We start from the raw sequence: 21,516 nt of genomic DNA on the forward strand, positions 1-21,516 counted from the left end.
TTCAATCTCGTTACCGGCAAGTCTCTTTACTCGTTTCCTAATACAAGATCCCGTAACTAAATCCTTAGTCACATTGCTTGAAAGGCTTGTTGTGATGTTGTATTACCGAGTGGGCCCCGAGATACCTCTCCGTCACACGGAGTGACAAATCCCAGTTTTGATCCATGCCAACCCAATAGACACCTTTGGAGATACCTGTAGAGCTACTTTATAGTCACCCAGTTACGTTGCGACGTTTGATACACACAAGGTATTCCTCCGGTGTCCGGGAGTTGCATGATCTCATGGTCATAGGAATAGATACATTGACATTCAGAAAATAGTAGCAATAAACTGACACGATCATATACTACATTTATAGTTTGGGTCTTGTCCATCACATCATTTTCCCAATGATGTTATCCCGTTATCAAGTGACAACACTTGTCTATGGTCAGGAAACCTTGACCATCTTTGATCAACGAGCTAGTCAACTAGAGGCTTACTAGGGACAGTGTTTTGTCTATGTATTCACACATGTATTTGTGTTTCCAATCAATACAATTATAGCATGGATAATAAACGATTATCATGAACAAATAAATATAATAATAAATAATTTATTATCTCCTCTAGGGCGTATTTCCAACAATATCTACCTATTATGGCATTTTCATAGCCATTCCGAGAAACATTGCCATGCAACACCACCGTCCCATTTTTATGACACACACCATCACTTCCGTATTGCTTATAGAGTCATACTTTGTTCTAAGTTATCGAGTTGTGATCTTTTACTTGTAAGTAAATAAAAGTGTGATGATTTGTATTATTAGAGCATTGTCCCGTGTGAGGAAAGGATGATGGAAGCTGTGATTCCCTCACAAGTTGGGATGAGTCTCCGGACTTTACAAAAAATAAAAGAGGCCAGCGAAGCCCATAAAAAATGAAAGAGGCCAAAGAAGTCCACCAAAAAAATAAAAAAAAGGAAAAAAAGGAAAAATGAGAGAAAGAGAGAAGGGACAATGCTACTATCTCTTTCCACACTTGTGCTTCAAAGTAGCACCATGTTCTTCATAGGGAGTCTCCTATTTTGTCACTTTCGTATAACTAGTGGGATCACATCTTTTGCACAACCACTACTTTTGTTTTTGAGCTTTCATACACTTATAGCTCTAGTGCATCAGTTGCATGTCAATCCCTACTCACTCACATTGATATCTATTGATCGGCATCTCCATAGCCTGTTGATATGCCTAGTTGATGTGAGACTATCTTCTCCTTTTTTTTGCAACCTCCACCACACTATATTCCACATATAGTGTTATATCCATGGCTCACGCTCATGTATTGCCTGAGAGTTGAAAAGGTTTGAGAACATAAAAAGTGTGAAACAATTGCTTGATTTTCACCGAGGTTATGCATGATTTAGATACTTTGTGTGGTGAAGATAGAGCATAGCTAGACCATATGATTTTGTAGGGATAGCTTTCTAAGACCATGTTATTTTGAAAGGAAGCAATCGCCTTATTGGTATGCTTGAAATATTATTGCTTTTATGTCAATATTAGACTTTTGTTTTGAATCTTATGGATCTGAATATTCATGCCACAATAGAGAATATTACATGGATAAATATGTTAGGTAGCATTCCACATCAAAAATTCTTTTTTTTATCATTTACCTACTCAAGGACGAGTAGGAATTAAGCTTGGGGATGCTTCATACGTCTCCAACGTATCTATAATTTTTGATTGTTTCATGCTATTATATTATCTGTTTTGGATGTTTTATATGCATTGATATGTTGTTTTATATTATTTTTGGGACTAACCTATTAATCCAGAGCCTAGTGCCAGTTTATGGTTTTTCCATGTTTTTGAGTATTGCGGATATGGAATATTAAACGGAGTCCAAACGGAAAAAAAATCTCTGGAAGATTTTTCTTGGACTAGAAGACACCTAGGAGACTTGGAGTAGGGGGCAGGGCACCTTCTCGGAGGCCACAAGCCTGCAGGGCGTGCCCTAGGGGGTGGTCGCGCCCCCTGGCTTGTGGGTCCCCTGTAGGCCTCCTAGCCCCATTCTTTGGCCTATAAATTCCCAGATATTCTCGTATTGCCAAAGAGAAAAAAAATACTTTTACATCATCGGGAGCCTCTGTTCCCGTGAGATCCAATCTGGGAGCCTTTTTCGGTAATCTGCCGGAGAGGGAATTGATCACGGAGGGCATCTACATCAACTCCATTGCCCATCTGATGATGTGTGAGTAGTTCACCACAGACCTTCGGGTCCATAGGTAGTAGCTAGATGAATTCTTCTCTCTCTTTGGTCTTCAATACCATGTTATTCATGGTGTGTTTGTCGAGATCCAATGAATTGTGAGTTTATGTTCAGATTATCTATGAATATTATTTGAGTCTCTTCTGAATTCTTATATGCATGATTTCATATCTTTGCAAGTATCTTCAAATTATTGGTTTGGTTTGGCCAACTAGATTGGTAATTCTTGCAATGGGAGAAGTTCTTAGTTTTGGGTTCAATCTTGCGATGTCCTCACCAAGTGACATAGTAGGGGTAGCGCGGCACGTATTGTATTGTTGCCATCAAGGATAAAAAGATGGGGTTTTCATCATATTTCTTGAGTTTATCCCTCTATATCATGTCATCTTACTTAATGTGTTACTTTGTTCTTCATGAACTTAATACTCTAGATGCAGACAGGAGTCGGTCAATGGGTGGAGTAATAGTAGTAGATGCGGAATCGTTTCGGTCTACTTGACACGGACGTGATGCCTATATGCATAATCATTGCCATAGATATCTTCATAATTATTCGCTTTTCTATGAGAGAAGCCTCTAGTGAAATCTATGGCCCCGGGATCTATTTTTCATATTATATTTTCAGATCTATAAACCAAAAATACCAAAAATACTTTGCTGCAATTTATTTACTTTTGTTTCCGCAATCTTTTATATCTATCTCTATCACATCTCATCCTTACAAATAACTCTGAAGGGATTGACAACCCCTTTATAGCGTTGGGTGCAAGTGTTTGATTATTTGTGTAGGTACTACTATTGGGGCCTTGCTTGTTCCTCCTACTGGGTTGATACCTTGGTTCTCAACAAACTGAGGAAAATACTTATCTACTTTGTTGCATCACCTTTTCCTCTTCAAGGGAAAACCAACGCAAGCTCAACAGGTAGCACGCAACCGCACTGAAGTGTGACGTACCTCGCGAGGGGTCGGCGTCGGTGTCCAGAGGCACATCTGGCAGCCATGTCGAGTCATCGATGATGAAGCTGATGGATGCAAATATGATCTCTCCACCGAGTGACAACATGACAGCTAATGGATGAAAAATCTCCAATTGCACTAAGCTTGCTAAATGCGCAGCCCCATAGTGGGCACCAAGTGTCGTTGCAATGATCCTCACAATAGTACCAGGGATACGAACTAAGGGGAAAAGTCCAGCTAGGCATAGTGGATACACTTAGATGTACGAGTTCGGTCCCCACTCGGGAGTGGTAAAGACCCTACGTCTCGAGCCCTCAGGCTGGTGTTTTCTTATGGGGTGTCTGAAAGTACAGGATGCTTAACCCTTGAGCAGGAGCCGAGGAGTGGCTTATATAGAGTGGGCCACGACCAATCGAGCACCATCACTAGGGAATTTAATGCTAATAACTACGGGAGTTACTAGAAACGGTGGCTTTAATTACAACGTTACACATCTTCATGGGCCTTCATGTAGGTGTTTAAGTCCTTGGCCATTACAGTCCCTTCATTGTCCCTACCTTGCTGTGGACCAAGTGCTGGGGAGCGTCCGACTGCCGCAGAGCAGGCCGAATGACCTCACGTGACTGAGTGAGAGCATAATGACCAAGTGAGGTTGAGACTATCACGATGACTTGTAGGACACTGATGTCCTTACGGGTACTTAGGTGGGCTCTACAAAAATGGATCCGTAGACCTACACCTTAAGTATAACCCCGTCAGGTGGCCTCTGAAGCCACCGAAACCTCCTTTGTCGCCGATATGACATGTGTTCTTGAGGTCTCTCCTCCTCATACGGGACCAATACATAGTCATGTTTAATATCCCACACAACAGAGTGTGTTTTGAGATTCCTATACAAGTACTCATCGAGAGTCGGGTCCTCTTACGGGGCCTCTAGCGCATAATGATGATTCTCCTCCTCCTCCTCGGCGATTAGGGTGGCCTCCTTCTTCGCTTGCGCTGCCTTAAACGTCTATGCCCTCCTTCGAGTGTGTTACCAGTCCAGACATAGAGTAATTTACACCGTGAGAGGCACTAAGATGCCCATAGATTCAAAGTTGCACGTCAACGACCACTTCTCGGTTTAGACTTCTTACTCATCGCAACAGCCAAAGGTGTGATAGTGTACGGCGACTGGTGGATGTGTGGGAGAGGATGAGGTTTGTGTGGGTAGTGTTTGCAAAGGAGGCGCCCAGTCGGCTTCAAACCATAGTAGGATTATCGATCACCACGCCGCCATGAATGCGGGTATGCGGGAAGCCAGTTTGCTGGAGTAACAGTTAGGCCATAGCCGACGCGGCGAGAGAGATGCTTTTACTAGGTCCATTGTTGGAGTCTGACGTGAAAGACACCCTAGGACGCCCATCGGGGACACATATGCCTCTTTTCTCTTTCCTTGCCCTCCCTCCGCCCCTGCCATCACCGCCGCCACCCCTATTCCTTGGTCACGTCCACTTCCACCAAGGCCATCCGAAACATGACCACGCCATGAGATAGCCGGCCAACGCCCATGTTTCGGAAGAATTTTTTGCCGGCATTCATAGTTACTTGTTGCGGGTGGGAGAGAAACTACGGCCGTGTCTCCACAACAACCGCAAGGTGTTCGATGCTTTGCTCACAAGGTACCATGGATAGCGGGGATGAGTATTTCTTTCACAACTTCATTTGCATCGGATGATTCGTCCTCGGATGATCAAGAGCTTGTGGTGGATGCATTGGTCGTCCATGACCACAATAGTAGGAAGCAACCTCGGTTCAGGGGATCAATCCCCGACCATGTTTTGGCCTTGAACCGCAATAGGAAGAAAGTCCACATCCTTCTCTATGCCGATTACTTTGAGAAATCCGCACTCTCCAAACCACATCAATTTCGTCGCCGTTTATGAATGAGGAGACATATGTTCGATCATATTCGAAAGGGAGTGGTAGGATATGTCTTTTTTTAAAATAGTGCATTTTTATTTAATTTGAAAAATATTGTGCTCGATCAAAATTTGCAATGATGTAACACCATCAGCCATCCCATAGCCACTGGATCGTGTCGGCCACACCCAAGCCGGTAGGTCCTATCGGCTACGGCTAGGCCAATAGGCCATTTGGCCTCCCACTTTACTAGTAATTGTCCTTGGCTAGGCCGATTAGTACTAAATCGGCCTAGCCATGACCAATTAATACTAATCGGCCTAGCTGTGACCAATTTGTACTAATTGGTGTTGGCAAGGCCAATAGGTGCATGCTTTTTTTCCCTGTGTAACTCCAAATTTTTGATGGCCATGATAGCAAAATTCCCCCTCTATAATTTTTCCCGCCAATTTCCCTCGGCTTTTTCCCGCCAGTTTTTCTGCCAGTTTCCCCCGACAATTTTTCTTGCCTTATTTCCCGCCATTGCACTTGTCATCTGAGTCTATAAAATGAGGCATTGGAACTGTCTTCCTCCATCGTCCAGCCACACTTGAAAACACCAACGCGCTAGTCATTAGGAGTTTGTCTTGCTCAGATCAAAGCATTACGCCTAGGAAAATGAAGAGTGTGAGTTTGCCTCCGGGGGTGGAAGTACTACATTGTTGGTGCGGCGATCTGTGCAAGGTGAAGAAGGTGGCGGATTTTTCAGTTTGGTTGGGCATGAAGTTTTTCATGTGCGCCAATTATAAGGAAGATCCACTCGTTGCTACTTCACCATATATCAGGCCTCCTGTATGCTTCAGCCATCAAGAATAAACACGTTGTTGATATTATTGTTGACTTGATATTTCTATTTCTATTTTTTTTGTAGTCTCCTCCTCCTATGTGCATGTACATTCCTTGGATTGACATGGAAATACCGGACTGGGCGGTGGTCGAGATTCGTGAAGGAGGTCGTCGTGCATGGGCTAGTTTGGATGCGGAAGAGCCCCGCAGGAAGGCGGAAGCAGAGGAGAAAGCAGAGGAGCAGAGAGAGTGGCAAGAGTACTATGTCAAGCATAGGGCTTTTCTTGATGAGATGAAGAAGAAAAATCGAGAAGACGGACTTCGACTAGCGGAGGTGCAACGATAGCGACATGAGGCCCATGAGGCTGAGAGGCAGAGAAAGAAAGATAGGGCTCGTCCGGCCAAGGCACCAGAAGAAGTTGGTGATGGAAAAGGAAAATATCCAAGTTGGACTCAGTAGATTTATGCTATTGTATCCTAATTTTTTTCTTAATTTCATCAAGTTGTATCTTAATTTCAGCAAGGTGTATCTTAATTTTAACATGTTAATTTTTCCCGCCTTGCTTTCCCACCATTTTTTCCGGCCTCGCTTTCCCGCCATTTCTTTCCCGCCTCGCTCTCCGACACCTATAAACCCCCCCTCCACACTAAGGTGGGTAAGCAATGTAGTCTAGTATCTTACTCTCGTCAAGATGTCCCATTATCATTTCGATCGTAGTTTTCACTCTCGTATGTGTGAATGTCTTCTGCGCTTAGCTAGCAATTTCAAGATAGACAGTAGAATAGTTTCATGGGACGAACTGATCAGTAGTGACACGCTACTGAATGAGGTTCCTCACACATTAGCTAGGAAGGGGTGGCTTCCAAGGACATTTGAGGAGATACGGAAACAACTTATCACGTTGAATGAAAGATGGAAGAAGAAAGGCCAACACATACACGGTGCAGTAAAACATCCCTTTTTATGGATGAATGATGACGAGGACGAAGACGATGTCTTCATGCCGATTACCAAGGACAAGAGTACCTCACGTCGATGGGCAAGAGATGTGCATCGACGGAGGATGACGATGATGCCTTCATGTAGTTTAGTCATGCCTTTTAATTCAGATGTGTTTTCTATTATTTGTTTGTAATCTCAAGTTGTGGGCCATTATGTTCTATCTAAGCACTACGTTGGATGCATTTGTTGGTAGTATAGGTGTTATCCCCGCTAAACCAACTGAGCATAGAAATAGAACATGAATATGTCTCATACATAAAATAGACATATGTCTCATACATAATTAGATAGCCATGTCTCTAATGATAGATAGAAGCCTCACTGATGATGTATGCCTTGGCGTTCTGGGGGTGTGCTCCAGCCAAACCTGTGGGAGGGCTAATGAAACAAAAAGGAATCTCGGACCTGCCCTGGTCGTTCTATGTATCATGTGTGGGCCATGGAGGAGTCGAAAACATGTCCAGCCACATTTTTTGCTGCAATAGTGGTTCTTCTTGTTCACTCACGCACCCGGATCTAGACTCTGAGGCCTCCTGATATGCATAGGAACCTGCAGGAGGGACCATACCAGCTGGATGTGGTTGAAACATGAAACCGGTTGTGGGACTTTGATGTTGTGGTGGTGGCTGAAACACGAAGCTGGACGAGGGAGCATGGTGCTGTGGGTGCTGCCACGCCGAACTGTTAGCCTGGTCAGGAGGGGTGGATGGGGCGTCGGTTGTTGTTCTTGGCGTGGACGCGGCTGCTGTCGATGCATGGAGGGACACGGTTGCTGCTGGTGGTGGTGCTGAACAACGTCTGAAGTGCGGGTGCACGTGATAGCTCTGTAGACATATCGGATCTTCTGCTCCATGCGCATGAACCATGGCTGGAGCTAAGACCTAGGTACCAGAAGAGATCGAGTCGACAATTTTCATCTACACATATCACTGGTCGACAATGTCTGAAAGCTTCGATGCAGACACCAAAAGAGAAGAACAATCGATGCAGCACCCTCATAGTGGGAACTCTCGCATGAACAAGTCTTGGATGTCGACATAGGTGCTAGGATTCCGGTTCTGAAGGTTCCTATGCATATCAGACAACAGAGTCATATGCATCAAAATACGAACCAAATCTTGCCTCAAGTGCACTCTGCTTAGCCCTCCAAGCCTTGCGATAAGAAATTTTCTAGTTGAACCTGACGAACACTTTTGTCTGGATAGCCCTAACTTCCATCGCTTTGCTCTCCACTATCTCGTTATAAAGCAACCGAGCAATGACCGTGGAATTAAGGTTAGGATTATCTTGAGGGATACATGGAACAAAACAAGTATGATGAACTATGTCACTGATGACCCAGCTTGTGCCATACTTAGGGAGATAGCCATGCACCCTTGCGGGACAACCCTAGTTTCTGCATACCATTGTAAAGTTTTTCGGACTTGAAACATCAGCTACAAAATCCCTTTGCATGGACATTGCCCAATCAATGATTGCATCCTTCAGAGCTTGTTTGATTGGATACATGGCACCTGTAGCAATGTTGTTTTGGTGATACTGCCATGCAGGATCATGACCATCGTTCACGATCATTGCAGATGAGAATTCATGATTCCATGATGCAGGAATATTTGCTTCATGTGTGTTATATTCTTCGTCCGACTCGGCGGAATCATCGGCAATATCACCTTCTCGATCTTCTTCCTACATCTGGTTTTGCAAGTGCCCGTCTATCTCGTTAGCGTCCACCTCCCACTGACATAATCATCTGGATTTCCTCCTTTTGTCTGACTGCTCTGCCCTGCTTCGTAAACATCATCTCCAGCATGGGACGCATAATTTGGTTGTGAATAATGCATCCCTTCACTGCTCTGTCCATAATCATAACTACATTCAGCTTGAGGTGCACTAACTGGCTTCAGCACGGGGAACGATAAGGCGACATGATTACGTCCCCTACGGTCGCAAGCTTTTAACCAGTGCACCCACTGATTGTCCCGCTCTATATTCTTCAAATAAAAGTAAATATTTGAACTGGACTGGGTCCATAATGCATGAACACTAATATGTCTCCATCGTATCTACTTTTCCAAACTCTTTTGCCCTTGTTTTGGACTCTAATTTGCATGATTTGAGTGGAACTAACCCGGACTAACGCTGTTTTCAGCAGAATTGCCATGGTGTTGTTTTTGTGCAGAAATGAAAGTTCTCGGAACGTCTTGAAAATTTACGGAGAATATTTCTGGAAAATATGAAAAATACATGCGCAAAGATCCACCGGAGGGGATGGGCCAGTGGGCCACAAGCCCTGTTGCCGCGCCTCCCTGGTCGCGACAACCAAGCTTGTGGGGCCCACGTGGCTCTACCACCCCCAAACTCAGCTCTATAAATTCACTTTTGCCCAGAAAAAAATCAGAAGAGAAGATTTCGTCGCGTTTGCGATACGGAGGCGCCGCCACATCTTGTTCTTCATCTGGAGGACAGATCTAGAGTCCGTTTTGGGCTCCGGAGAGGGGAAATCGTCGCCATCATCATCATCAACCTTCTTCCCTCTCCAATTCCATGAAGCTCTTCATCGTTTGTGAGTAATCTATTCGTAGGCTCGCTGGGCGGTGATGAGTAGGATGAGATCCATCATGTAATCGAGTTAGTTTTGGCGGGGATTGATCCCTAGTATCCACTATGTTCTGAGATTGATGTTGCTACTACTTTGCCATGCTTAATGCTTGTCACTAGAGCCCGAGTGCCATGATTTGAGATCTGAAATTATTATGTTGTCACCAATATATGTGTGTTTTAGATCCGATCTTGCAAGTTGTAGTTACCTACTATGTGTTATGACCCGGCAACCCCGGAGTGACAATAACCGGAACCACTCACGGTGATGACCATAGTTTGAGGAGTTCATGTGTTCACCAAGTGCTAATGCGTTGTTCCGGTTCTTTATTAAAAGGAGAACCTTAATATCCCGTAGTATCCTTTTGGACCCCGCTGCCACAGGAGGGATGGACGATAGATGTCATGCAAGTTCTTTTCCCTAAGCACGTATGACTACACACGGAATGCATGCTTACATCACATTGACGAACGGGAGCTAGCCACATATCTCTCTGTGTTATAACTGTTGCATGATGAATGTCATCCAAACGAATCACCGACCCATTGCCTACGATTTTGTCCCACTGCTGCTGTTACTTGTCTTGTTCTGCTGCTACTGTTGTTACTACTGTCGCTTGCTACTATTGCTACTTGCTACTGTTGTCACTACTACTGTTCCTTGCCACTGCTATTACTCGTTACACTGCTGCTACCTGCTAGAATTTTGGTTCGCTGGTCGTTGACGGGAACAGACAATTTCCGTCAACGAGCAACTTCTGGCACCATTGATATAATCGTTAGGAATAGTCTGCCGTCAACAGATCGTTTCTCACACCATTGTTATCATATTACTTTGCTGCTACTACTTTGCTTGCAGATACTAATCTTTCAGGTGCGGTTGAATCTGATATATTCAGCTGCTAATACTCGAGAGTATCCTCTCACCTCCTGCCTGGCAAATCAACAAATTTGGGTCGAATACTCTACCCTCGAAAACTGCTGTGAACCCACACGCTGGTGGGCCATCAACAACATTCTTCTAGTTTCGTTGCCGGGGAGTGCTAGCAGCATTCTTCTGGTGCCGTTGCAGGGGAACGTCTGTTGTCACAGAGTCAACTACGTGCGAGAGCCAACTGCTGCTGATACATAGGGGTTGTTGATGATCAATGCCGATAGGGGCTTTTCGTGCATTCTTGGTAGTATAAATTGTATGCACTGGAAGTGGAAGAACTGTACATTTGCTTGGAAGGGGCATGATAACCCACAAGTGTAGGGGATCGCAACAGTTTTCGAGGGTAGAGTATTCAACCCAAATTTATTGATTCGACACAAGGGGAAGCGAAATAATATTCTCAAGTATTAGCAGCTGAGTTGTCATTTCAACCACACCTGAAAGATTAGTGTCTGCAAGCAAAGTATCAGTAGCAAAGTGGTATGGTAGCAACGGTGCCAGAAAAGGATCTGTTGACGGCACACTATTCCTAACTTGTTGTATCAATGGCGCCAGTAAATAACACGTTGACGGGGGACTATTCTTGAGAATAATGCTTCCCCCGCTACGGCTCCAAAAAAGTGTTGCAACAGGTAACAGCAAAGTAGCAAGTAACAGCAGTAGTGACATCAGTAGCAAGGAATAGCAGTAGTGACACCAGCAGCGAGTAACAGCAGTAGTGATAGCAGTAGCAGCAAAGTAACGTAGCAAGTACCGGTAGTAAAACACTCGTAGGCAGTCGATCGGTGATGGATGAGTATGCCAGATGTGATTCATCATGTAACAGCTATAACACGGAGAGATATGTAACTAGCTCATGTTCGTCAATCTAATGTAGGCATGTATTCCGTATGTAGTCATACGTGCTTAGGGAAAAGAACTTGCATGACATCTATTGTCCATCCCTCCCGTGGCTGCGGGGTGTTGGGTAACGTAGCACAAATTCAAAAAATTCCCTACGCATATTCAGATCTTCCTATGGAGAGACCAGCAACGAGAGAGGAGTAAGAGCATCTTCATACCTTTGAAGATCTCTAAGCGGAAGCGTTGCTAGAACGCGGTTGATGGAGTCGTACTCGCGGCGATTCAGATCGCGGTGTGATTCCGATCTAGTGTCGAACCACGACACCTCCGCGTTCAACACACGTGCATCCCGGTGACGTCTCCCGCACCTTGATCCAGCAAGGAGGAGGGAGAGGTTGGGGAAGATCTCCGGCAGCACGACGGCGTGGTGTCGATGGAGAGACGAGGTCTCCCGGCAGGGCTTCGCCAAGCACCGGCAGAGACGAGGAGAAAGAAGAGCAGGGCTGCGCCGAGGGAGAGGGAAAATTGTGTGTAAAACAGCCCCGAAACCCCCACTATATATAGGAGGAGGGGAGGGGGTGCCACCCCTAGGGTTCCCACCCTAGGTGGTGCGGAAGCCCCCCCCCCCCCAGATGGGAGGTGCGGCGGCCAGGGCAAGGGGAGGGGGTGGCGCACCCCTAGGTGGGCCTTAGGCCCACCAGCGCCTAGGGTTTTCCCCCTCTCCACCTCTTGCACCTTGGGCTGAGTGTGGGGGGCGCACCCGCCCACCTAGGAGCTGGTTCCCTCGCGCACTTGGCCCATCTAGCTTCCCGGGGTCGTGGCCCCTTCCGGTGGATCACCGGGGCCACTTCCGGTGGTCCCGGTACGTTACCGGTGACGCCCGAAACACTTCCGGTGTCCAAAACCATCCGTCCTATATATAAATCTTTACCTCCGGACCATTTCGGAGCTCCTCGTGATGTCCGAGATCTCATCCGGGACTCCGAACAACTTTCGGTAACCTCGTCTAACAATTTCCTATAACCCTAGCATCATCGAACCTTAAGTGTGTAGACCCTACGGGTTCGGGAGACACGCAGACATGACCGAGACACCTCTCCGGCCAATAACCATCAGCGGGGTCTGGATACCCATGGTGGCTCGCACTTGCTCCACGATAATCTCATCGGATGAACCACGATGTCAAGGATTCAATCAATCCCGTATACAATTCCCTTTGTCTGTCGGTATAGAACTTGCCCGATATTCGATCGTCGGTATACCTATACCTTGTTCAATCTCGTTACCGGTAAGTCTCTTTACTCGTTCCGTAGTACGTCATCGTGTGACTAACTCCTTAGTCACATTGAGCTCATGACGATGTTCTACCGAGTGGGCCTAGAGATACCTCTCCGTCACGCGGAGTGACAAATCCCGATCTCGATTCGTACCAACCCAACAGACACTTTCAGAGGTACCTGTAGTGCACCTTTATAGTCACCCAGTTACATTTTGACGTTTGATACACCCAAAGCACTCCTACGGTATCCAGGAGTTGCACAATCTCACGGTCGAAGGAAAAGACACTTGACATTAGAAAAGCTTTAGCATACGAACAACACGATCTAGTGCTACGCTTAGGATTGGGTCTTGTCCATCACATCATTCTCCCAATGATGTGATCACGTTATCAATGACATCCAATGCCCATGATCAGGAAACCATGATCATCTATTGATCAACGAGCTAGCCAACTAGAGGCTTGCTAGGGACACATTGTGATCTATTTATTCACACATGTATTACTGTTTCCTGTTAATACAATTATAGCATGAACAATAGACGATTATCATGAACAAGGAAATATGATAATAACCATTTTATTATTGCCTCTAGGTCATATTTCCAACAGTCTCCCACTTGCACTAGAGTCAATAATCTAGTTACATTGTGATGTATCGAACACGCATAGCATTATGGTGTTGATCATGTTTTTCTCATGGAAGAGGTTTAGTCAACGGGTCTGCAACATTCAGATCCGTGTGTACTTTACAAATCTCTATTACTCCACTCTGGTCATGGTCCTCGATGGAGTTGTAGCGGCGTTTGATGTGCTTCGTCTTCCTGTGAAACATGGGCTCCTTGGCTATGGAAATGGCCCCAGTGTTATCACAGAAGAGTGTCATTGGACCCGACGCGCTTGGAACCACTCCAAGGTCGGTGATGAGCTCCTTCATCCAAATTCCTTCATGATCCTCTTCTGAAGCAGCTATGTACTCCGCTTCACATGTAGGTGCTGCCACGACTTCTTGCTTGCTGCTGCACCAGCTCACTGCCCCACCATTCAAAACATATACGTATCCGGTCGGTGACTTAGAGTCATCCGGATCTGTGTTGAAGCTAGCGTCAACGTAACCCTTTATGACGAGCTCTTCGTCACCTCCATAAACGAGAAACATTTCCTTAGTCCTCTTTAAGTACTTAAGGATATTCTTGACTGCTGTCCAGTGTTCCATACCGGGATCACTTTGGTACCTACCTACCAAACTTATGGCAAGGTTTATATCAGGTCTGGTACATAGCATGGCATACATAAGAGAGCCTACGGCTGAAGCGTAGGGGACAGAACTCATCTTCTCTCTATCTGTTGCCGTGGTCGGCGACTGAGTCTTACTCAATCTCATACCTTGCAAAACTGGCAAGAACCCTTTCTTCGAGTTTTCCATATTGAACTTCTTCAATATCTTGTCAAGGTATGTACTTTGTGAAAGACCTACGAGGCGTCTCGATCTATCTCTATAGATCTTGATGCCTAATATGTAAGCAGCTTCTCCAAGGTCCTTCATTGAAAAACTCTTGTTCAAATAGGCCTTTATGCTCTCCAACATCTCTATATTATTCCCCATCAATAATATGTCATCCACATACAGTATGAGGAAAGCTACAGAGCTCCCACTCACTTTCTTGTCCAGACAGGCTTCTCCATAAACCTGTATGAACCCAAACGCTTTAATCACCTCATTAAAGCGAATGTTCCAACTCCGAGATGCTTGCACCAGCCCATAGATGGAGAGCTGGAGCTTGCACACCTTGTTAGCACCCTTAGGGTCGACAAAACCTTCTGGTTGCATCATATACAACTCTTCCTTAAGGTTCCCGTTAAGGAACGCTGTTTTGACGTCCATTTGCCAAATTTCATAATCATAAAAGGCGGCAATTGCTAACATGATTCGGACAGATTTTAGCTTCGCTACAGGAGAGAAAGTCTCTTCTTAGTCAATTCCTCGAATTGGTCGAAAACCCTCTGCGACAAGTCGAGCTTTATAAACGGTTACATTACCGTTTGCATCGGTCTTCTTCTTGAAGATCCATTTATTTTCTATGGCTCGCCGGTCATCGGGCAAGTCCACCAAAGTCCATACTTTGTTCTCATACATGGATCCTATCTCGGATTTCATAGCTTCAAGCCATTTGTTGGAATCCGGGCCCGCCATCGCTTCTTCATAGTTCGAAGGTTCACCGTTGTCTAACAACATGATTTCCATTACAGGGTTGCCGTACCACTCTGGTGCGGAGCGTACCCTTGTGGACCATCGTGGTTCAGTAGTAACTTGATCCGAAGCTTCATGATCATTATCATTAACTTCCTCTTCAGTTGGTGCAGGCGCCACAGGAACAATTTCCCGCGCTGCGCTACTTTCCTGTTCGAGAGGGGGTGTAATTACCTCATCAAGTTCTACCTTCCTCCCACTTACTTCTTTCGAGATAAACTCTTTCTCTAGAAAGGATTCGTTCTTGGCAACAAAGGTTTTACCTTCGGATCTAAGATAGAAGGTATACCCAACAGTTTCCTTAGGGTATCCTATGAATACGCATTTCTCCGCTTTGGGTTCGAGCTTTTCTGGTTGAAGTTTCTTCACATAAGCATCGCAGCCCCAAACTTTAAGAAACGACAACTTAGGTTTCTTGCCAAACCATGGTTGATACGGTGTCGTCTCAACGGATTTAGACGGTGCCCTATTTAAAGTGAATGTTGCTGTTTCTAATGCGTATCCCCAAAATGATAGCGGTAAGTCGGTAAGAGACATCATAGATCGTACCATATCTAATAAAGTGCGATTACGACATTCAGACACTCCGTTGCGTTGCGGTGTGCCACGCGGCGTTAGTTGTGAAACGATTCCACACTTCCTTAGGTGTGTGCCAAACTCATGACTCAAATATTCTCCTCCATGATCAGATTGTAGACACTTAATTTTTTTGTCACGTTGATTCTCGACCTCACTCTGAAATTCCTTGAACTTTTCAAATGTCTCAGATTTGTGCTTCATCAAGTAGATATACCCATACCTACTCAAATCATCAGTGAGAGTGAGAACATAACGATAGCCACCGCGAGATTCAACGTTCATTGGACCACACACATCAGTATGTATTATTTCCAATAACTCGGTTGCTCTCTCCATTATTCCTGAGAATGGAGTCTTAGTCATCTTGCCCATGAGGCACGGTTCGCATGTGTCAAATGATTCAAAGTCAAGAGACTCTAATAGTCCATCAGTACGGAGCTTCTTCATGCGCTTAACGCCGATATGACCAAGGCGGCAGTGCCACAAGTATGTGGGACTATCATTATCAACTTTACATCTTTTGGTACTGACACTATGAATATGCGTAACATCACGATTGGGATTCATCAAGAATAAACCATTCACCAGCGGAGCATGACCATAAAACATATCACTCATATAAATAGAACAACCATTATTCTTTGACTTAAATGAGTAGCCGTCTCGCATTAAGCAAGACCCTGATACAATATTCATGCTCAAAGCTGGTACTAAATAACAATTATTAAGGTTTAAAACTAATCCCGACGGTAGATGTAGAGGTAGCGTGCCGACGGCGATCACATCGACCTTGGAGCCATTCCCGACGCGCATCGTCACCTCGTCCTTGGCCAGTCTCCGCTTATTCCGCAGTTCCTGCTTTGAGTTGCAAATGTCAGCAACAACACCGGTATCAAATACCCAGGAGCTACTACGAGCGCTGGTAAGGTACACATCAATAAAATGTATATCACATATACCTTTAACGTTGCCGGCCTTCTTGTCCGCTAAGTATTTGGGGCAGTTCCGCTTCCAGTGACCTTTGCCCTTGCAATAGAAGCACTCAGTCTCAGGCTTGGTTCCATTCTTTTTCTTCTTCCAGGCATCTGGCTTACCGGGCGCGGCAACGGCTTTGCCGTCTTTCTTGAAGTTCTTCTTACCCTTGCCCTTCTTGAAACTAGTGGTCTTGTTGACCATCAACACTTGATGCTCTTTCTTGATTTCTACTTCTGCAGACTTGAGCATCGAGTACAACTCGGGAATGGTCTTCTCCATCCCTTGCATGTTGTAGTTCAGCACAAAACCTTTGTAGCTTGGTGGGAGAGACTGCAGGATTCTGTCAATTATAGCATCATTCGGAAGTTCGACTCCAAGTGAAGTCAGACGACCGTGTAACCCAGACATTTTGAGTATGTGCTCACTGACAGAATTGTTCTCCTCCATCTTACACCTAAAGAACTTGTCGGAGACTTCATATCTCTCGACACGGGCATGAGCTTGAAAAACTAGCTTCAGCTCTTGGAACATCTCATATGCACCGTGTTGCTCAAAATGCCTTTGGAGCCCCATTTCTAAACTGTATAACATGCCACACATAACCAGAGAGTAGTCATCACTCCGCGTTTGCCAGACGTTCAAAATGTCCTGGGCTGCTGCGGGAGCAGGAGGGTCACCTAGCGGCACATCAAGGACATAAGCCTTTTTAGCTGCTTCAAGGATGAGCTTCAAGTTGCGAACCTAGTCCGCATAGTTGCTACCATCATCTTTGAGCTTGTTTTTCTCTAGGAATGCGTTGAAATTGAGGTTGACGTTGGCCATCTACAATATTTATAAAGACAACTTTTAGACTAAGTTCATGACAATTAAGTTCATTTAATCAAATTAAGTATGAACTCCCACTTAAATCGACATCCCTCTAGTCATCTAAGTGATACATGATCCATGTTGACTAAGCCGTGTCCGATCATCACGTGAGACGGACTAGTCACCATGGTGAGAAATTTCATGTTGATCGTATTCAACCATACGACTCATGTTCGACCTTTCGGTCTCTTGTATTCGAGGTCATGTATGTACATGCTAAGCTCGTCAAGTCAACCTAGGTGTTTCGCGTGTGTAAATCTGGCTTACACCCGTTGTATGTGGACGTTAGAATCTATCACACCCGATCATCACGTGGTGCTTTGAGACAATGATCCTTCGCAACGGTGCACACTTAGGGGAATACGTTCTCGAAATTTTAAGAGGGATCATCTTATTATGATACCGTCATTCTAAGAAATAAGATGAAAAACATGATAAACATCACAATGCAATCATATAGTGACATGATATGGCCATTATCATCTTTGCTCTTTCGATCTCCATCTTCAGGCATCGCATGATCATCATTGTCACCGGCGTGACACCATGATCTCCATCATCATGATATCCATCATCGTGTCTCCGTGAAGTCGTCACGCCAACTACTACTATCACTACTACTATAGCTAACCGTTAGCAATGAAGTAAAAGTAGTAAGCACATGGTGTTGCATCTCATACAATAAATTAAGACAACTCATATGGCTCCTGCCGGTTGTCATACTCATCGACATGCAAGTCGTGAAACCTATTACAATAACATGATCATCTCATACATCATACATGCAACATCACAACTTTGGCCATTTCACATCACATGTCAAACCCTGCAAAAACAAGTTAGACGTCCTCTAATTGTTGTTGCAAGTTTTACGTGGCTGATTTGGGTTTCTAGCAAGAACGCCTTCTTACCTACGTGACAGCCACAACGATGATATGCCAAAGCTATTTACCCTTTGTAAGGACCCATTTCATCTAATCCAATCCGACTAGAGTGGGAGAGACATACACCCGCTAGCCACCTTTATGCACGGTGTGCATGTCTGTCGGTGGAACCAGTCTCATGTAAGCGTACGTGTAAGGTCGGCCCGGGCCGCTTCATCCCACAATACTGTTGGAAATATGCCCTAGAGGCAATAATAAATTAGTTATTATTATATTTCTTAGTTCATGATAATCGTTTATTATCCATGCTATAATTGTATTGATTGGAAACACAATACTTGTGTGGATACATAGACAAAACACTGTCCCTAGTAAGCCTCTAGTTGACTAGCTCGTTGTTCAAAGATGGTCAAGGTTTCCTGGCCATAGGCAAGTGTTGTCACTTGATAACAGGATCACATCATTAGGAGAATCATGTGATGGACTAGACCCAAACTAATAGACGTAGCATGTTGATCGTGTCATTTTGTTGCTACTGTTTTCTGCGTGTCAAGTATTTGTTCCTATGACCATGAGATCATATAACTCACGAACACCGAAGGAATGCTTTGTGTGTATCAAACGTCGCAACGTAAATGGGTGACTATAAAGATGCTCTACAGGTATCTCCGAAGGTGTTCGTTGAGTTAGTATGGATCAAGACTGGGATTTGTCACTCCGTATGACGGGGAGGTATCTCGGGGCCCACTCGGTAATACAACATCACACACAAGCCTTGCAAGCAATGTAACTTAGTGTAAGTTGCGGGATCTTGTATTACGGAACGAGTAAAGAGACTTGCCGGTGAACGAGATTGAAATAGGTATGCGGATACTGACGATCGAATCTCGGGCAAGTAACATACCGAAGGACAAAGGGAATGACATACGGGATTACACGAATCCTTGACACTGAGGTTCAAACGATAAGATCTTCGTAGAATGTGTAGGATCCAATATGGGCATCCAGGTCCCGCTATTGGATATTGACCGAGGAGTCTCTCGGGTCATGTCTACATAGTTCTCGAACCCGCAGGGTCTGCACACTTAAGGTTCGACGTTGTTTTATGCGTATTTGAGTTATATGGTTGGTTACCGAATGTTGTTCGGAGTCCCGGATGAGATCACGGACGTCACGAGGGTTTCCGGAATGGTCCGGAAACGAAGATTGATATATAGGATGACCTCATTTGGTTACCGGAAGGTTTTCGTGCATTACCGAAAAAGTTTCGGGCTCATTGGTAGTGTACCGGGAGTGCCGGGAGGGGTGCCGGGGACCATCGGGAGGGGTGTCACGCCCCAAGGGGTCTCATGGGCTATGGGAAGAGATAAACCAGCCCCTAGTGGGCTGGAATAAGTTCCCACTAAGGCCCATAAGGTTTGAGAAGGAAAAAACACAAGGTGGAAAGAGTTTCCAAGTGGGAAGGTGGAATCCTACTCCAAGTAGGATTGGAGTAGGACTCCTCCACCTCCAATTTCGGCCAAACCTTTAGGTTTTGAGGCTGCCTCCTCCCCTCCCTCCCACCTATATATACGGAGGTTTTAGGGCTGATTTGAGACGACTTTTCTCACGGCTGCCCGACCACATACCTCCATAGTTTTTCCTCTAGATCGCGTTTCTGCGGAGCTCGGGCGGAGCCCTGCTGAGACAAGATCATCACCAACCTCCGGAGCGCCGTCACGCTGCCGGAGAACTCTTCTACCTCTCCGTCTCTCTTGCTAGATCAAGAAGGCCGAGATCATCGTCGAGCTGTACGTGTGCTGAACGCGGAGGTGCCGTCCGTTCGGTACTAGATCGTGGGACTGATCGCGGGATTGTTCGCGGGGCGGATCGAGGGACGTGAGGACGTTCCACTACATCAACCGCGTTCTCTAACGCTTCTGCTGTACGATCTACAAGGGTACGTAGATCACTCATCCCCTCTCGTAGATGGACATCACCATGATAGGTCTTCGTGCGTGTAGGAAAATTTTTGTTTCCCATGCGACGTTCCCCAACAGTGGCATCATGAGCTAGGTTCATGCGTAGATGTCTTCTCGAGTAGAACACAAAAGGTTTTGTGGGCGGTGATGTGCGTTTTGCTGCCCTCCTTAGTCTTTTCTTGATTCCGCGGTATTGTTGGATTGAAGCGGCTTGGACCGACATTACTCGTACGCTTACGAGAGACTGGTTTCATCGTTACGAGTAACCCCCTTTGCTCAAAGATGACTGGCAAGTGTCGGTTTCTCCAACTTTAGTTGAATCGGATTTGACCGAGGAGGTCCTTGGATGAGGTTAAATAGCAACTCATATATCTCCGTTGTGGTGTTTGCGTAAGTAAGATGCGATCCTACTAGATACCCTTGGTCACCACGTAAAACATGCAACAACAAAATTAGAGGACGTCTAACTTGTTTTTGCAGGGTATGATTGTGATATGATGTGGCCAACGATGTGATGTGATATATTGGATGTATGAGATGATCATGTTGTAATAGAAATATCGACTTGCACGTCGATGGTACGGCAACCGGCAGGAGCCATAGGGTTGTCTTTATACTAACATATGTGCTTGCAGATGCGTTTACTATTTTGCTAGGCTGTAGCTTTAGTAGTGATAGCATAAGTAGCACGACAACCACGATGGCAACACGTTGATGGATGATCATGGTGTGGCGCCGGTGACAAGAAGATCGTGCCAGTGCTTTGGTGATGGAGATCAAGAAGCACGTGATGATGGCCATATCATGTCACTTATGAATTGCATGTGATGTTAATCCTTTTATGCACCTTATTTTGCTTAGAACGACGGTAGCATTATGAGGTGATCTCTCACTAAAATTTCAAGACGAAATTGTGTTCTCCCCGACTGTGCACCATTGCGACAGTTCTTCGTTTCGAGACACCACGTGATGATCGGGTGTGATAGACTCAACGTTCACATACAACGGGTGCAAAACAGTTGCACACGCGGAACACTCGGGTTAAGCTTGACGAGCCTAGCATGTGCAGACATGGCCTCGGAACACATGAGACCGAAAGGTCGAGCATGAATCGTATAGTTGATATGATTAGCATAGGGATGCTTACCACTGAAACTATTCTCGACTCACGTGATGATCGGACTTGAGATAGCGGATTTGGATCATGTACCACTCAAATGACTAGAGAGATGTACTTTTTGAGTGGGAGTTCTTAAGTAATATGATTAATTGAACTAATTGTCATGAACATAGTCTAATGGTCTTTGCGAATTACGATGTAACTTGCGCTATAGCTCTACTGTTTTTATATGTTCCTAGAGAAAATTTAGTTGAAAATTGATAGTAGCAACCTTTGCA

The sequence above is a fragment of the Hordeum vulgare genome, chromosome 7H (genome assembly GCF_904849725.1).
Source record: "Hordeum vulgare subsp. vulgare chromosome 7H, MorexV3_pseudomolecules_assembly, whole genome shotgun sequence".
NCBI lineage: Eukaryota > Viridiplantae > Streptophyta > Magnoliopsida > Poales > Poaceae > Hordeum > Hordeum vulgare.